We start from the raw sequence: 3,560 nt of genomic DNA, 5'->3' as shown, positions 1-3,560 counted from the left end.
TTATATTAAATGAGCATCTGGAAACTGCTGTTTAAATTATTATCTTTCCAGCAAGGCCGTGTTGCCAAAACAGTGAAGGAGGATCCCATTTTTCAGTTTCTCCATTTCAGTAAGAGGAGAGAGGATGGCCAGAAGCTTCAACCCTTCTTTGAAAATATTTATTTAAAATTTTTGGAAGTCAGGGCTGGGTTTTAAGGAAGGCCTAGGAGGTCTGGACGCTTGGGTCTGATGAACTCAGTGAGAGACACCTGGCTCCAAATTTTTACGCAGGGAGGTAACTTTAAAAACAAAAAAGGCACACCACCTGCTGATTGCTTTATTGGGAAACCAAGAATTATATAACTCCAAATCATAAACAATCCGCATGTGAAATGCGAAGGCATAGAGGGGACAAGTTGTGTCAAGTTTATGGGCATTCTGAGACCTGTAACCGCAGAACAAGCACAGGTGAAGAAATCTTCAGTTATAAGGCTGCTGGATGCCAAGTCAAAACCTCAGGATAAGCTTGAGGCAGTGAGATTGTGTTATACGGCTCTGGCCTGGGAGAGTGGAAGGGCAGTGCAGTAGGAAGCCTGGAGGGAGAATACTTTGATCGGTCAACAAGTTAGTTTATGGAAAATTATCTCAGATCATTAACTTAGTGGCCATCCAGCAGAAGGAGTTACAGTGAGCAGTAACATCTTGGGGGTTGATGACGTCATGGTATGAACTGTTGGCTACTTTTCATTGATAGGGAAAGCAGGTGTGTAAATATCCGTGAACCCAGCTCAATGTGAGGCGTGTTTTCTTTTAAAGGCTCTCATTTGGCATCAGAACATCTTTCCCTTAGACCAGAGATCAGCAAACGTTTTCTGTAAAGAGCCAGAGAGTAAACGTTCTCAGCGTTGCAGGCCATACGGTCACTATCAAAACTATTCAACTCTGCTGTCATGAATGCAGCCAGAGATAATTCATAAACAAACAAGCATGACTGCCTTCCAGTGAAATGTATTTGTAAAAACAGGTTATGAGCCAGACTTAGTCAATGGGCCATAGTTTGCTGACTCCTGCTCTGGACTAATAGTCTCTATTTTGGTCACCCCAGACCCTAAACTGCTTATTTTACCGGCTGACCTCACATTCTTATTGTTCAAGAAGAATTTACTTTGTCTTTTGAGTACAGTGGACTTCTGTTGGGTGTTTCGAATCTGTGACTTTAGTCCAGGAAATATTCCTACCATAAAAATAGCACAATAAGATTATCTCTTCCTTTCTGACGTTTTTTCCCCTTGGGAGATCTTCAGGACATGGCTATGAACCGCCTAGTTCAACTTGTATCTCTAGTTTTAATCCTATTTTTCAACACATTCTCCAAGCACCAATAAACCTCTATCTTTCACACAGTAGAGAGGTTTTTTTTTCAAATGCACTGGTTGAACAAAGACAAGCGAGTTTATCAATGTACACTACAGAGTAACTTGCTACTCATGTGTTCAGTGAATATTAGATGAATGAAAAAGTGAGCAAGTGAAGGAAGAAAGGGAGGAAGGAGCAAGGAAGGAGGGAGGAAAGGAGGAAAGAGCAAAGTTATGATGCATCATTGAGTCAGTGATTTAATGTGTTTGCCAGATCGATACTTCTGGTTCTTTTACAGGTAGATTTATAGTCAAGGGCTTTCTGGTTACATGTTTAGTTTATAAGATTCATCAGAAATAGACTCACAGACATAAAAAACAAAGTTACAGTTACCAAAGGGGAAAGAGGGAGAGGGATAAATTAGGAACTTGGGATTTCCATATACACACTACTATATATAAAATAAACAACAAGAACCTACTGTATAGCACAGGGAACTATATTCAATACCTTGTAATAACCTATAATGGAAAAGAATCTGAAATATATGCACACACACATAATTGAATCACTTTGCTGTATCCCTGAAACATTGTAAATCAACTGTACTTCAGTTTTTTTCATTTTTATTTTATATTGGAGTATAGATGTTGTGTTAGTTTCAGGTGTACAGCGGAGTAATTGTTATACATATATCCACTCTTTTTCAGATTCTTTACCCATATAGATTATTACAGAGTATTAGGTAGAGTTCCCTGAGCTATAGTCCTTGTTGATTATCTGTTTTATATATAGTAGTGTGTATATGTTAATCCTAACTGCCGAATTTATCCCTCCCCTCCACCTTTCCCCTTTGGTAACCATAAATTTGTTTTCTATGTCTGTGAGTCTTTTTCTCTTTTGTAAATAAGTTCATTTGTATCGTTTTTTTAGATTCCACATATAAGTGATATCATATGATGTTTGTCTGACTTATATACTTCAGTTAAAAAAAAAGATTCATTAATAAGTGTGCTTGCTTCAGCAGTACATATACTAAAATTGGAACAATACAGAGAAGATTAGCATGGCCCCTGTGCAAGGATGACACGCAAATTCATGAAGCATTCCTAATTTTTATGATCTTATTTGCAAAGCAGAAATAGAGTCACAGACGTAGAGAACAAACGTATGGATACCAAGGAGGGGTGAGGGGGGGTGTGCGATAAATTGGGAGATTGGGATTGAGAACCTACTTTAAATGAGAACCTACTGTGTAGCACAAGGAACTCTACTCTGTGCTCTGTGGTGACCCAAATGGGAAGGAAATCCAAAAGAGAGGGGATATACGTATTCATCTGGCTGATTCACTTTGCTGTACAGCAGAAACTGTTACAGGAGTCCCACTCCCCTGCAAATAAAAAACCCCTTTTACAGAAAAAATTAAATTAAATTAATTAAAAATTCGTCAATAAGGAGAGAATCATTCATTTACTCAACACATATTCATTCAGGAGTTTCATTGTGCTATGACTTGGGGATATAGTGATGAACAAACTAGACAGAATCCCTGCCCTCGTGGAGCTTAACATTCTATTGGCAAAGGTGGCCAATAAACAAACGAGTCAGTATATAATAAGGTGCCCAGTGATTGGCTTCCAGGCTCACTCCAGAACTATCGACACCTGCCATTGCTTCTCCCTCATCAATTATTGGCCAAAGACGCAACCCCAGCCCTTTTCTTCCACTTCCCTCCTGCAGAAGAGACCTGCACAGTCATCACAGGGTAAAGTTGGGACCGTAAAACAGTGAGAATTGGGATAGATTCCCAGACACTGCAGATAGCTCTCTTGCTTCAGCACCGCTGGGAGGAAGGAGGTGCTTCTTTCTAGCGATTTGAACTCTCCCAAGCTGGAAGCCTGCGGCGAAGTGTAAAGTGTTGGTGACAACGTCAGTAACTAGAGCCAGGGGGCTGTCCTGGCAGCTTGAAGCTTGTGCCATCTCGGGACCATATCAATAACACCAACACAAACATGGCCGGTACCCGTGGCAGTGACAGTCCCGGGGACATCTTCTTTTTCTCTCCCCAAGCCCCACGGCCTAGAGCCCATGCCTAGAGCCTGGGCTCCTGAGGAGATAAACAGAAAAGGGGATTAGTAGCCAACACGGAGAGGAACGATCAAGGCTGTTCGCTGCTGCGCTAGCCAGACCAGCCTCTGCTTGTCCAGACAAAGCCAGACAGGGGC

General features: G+C 41.1%; 1 non-coding gene across 1 annotated transcript; it reads left to right on the top strand.

Annotated features, from left to right (window-relative positions):
* The first annotated feature begins 2,346 nt into the window (after positions 1 to 2,346).
* On the top strand, positions 2,347 to 2,453 carry LOC113628167 (U6 spliceosomal RNA). The gene has a single exon (XR_003435906.1). It is a non-coding gene; the product is annotated as a U6 spliceosomal RNA (small nuclear RNA).
* Positions 2,454 to 3,560: the final 1,107 nt, after the last annotated feature.

This window comes from Aethalodelphis obliquidens, unplaced genomic scaffold (genome assembly GCF_003676395.1).
Source record: "Aethalodelphis obliquidens isolate GAN/ISIS:26980383/991018 unplaced genomic scaffold, ASM367639v1 scaffold22, whole genome shotgun sequence".
NCBI lineage: Eukaryota > Metazoa > Chordata > Mammalia > Artiodactyla > Delphinidae > Aethalodelphis > Aethalodelphis obliquidens.
This window is presented reverse-complemented; position numbering and strand designations above follow the sequence as displayed.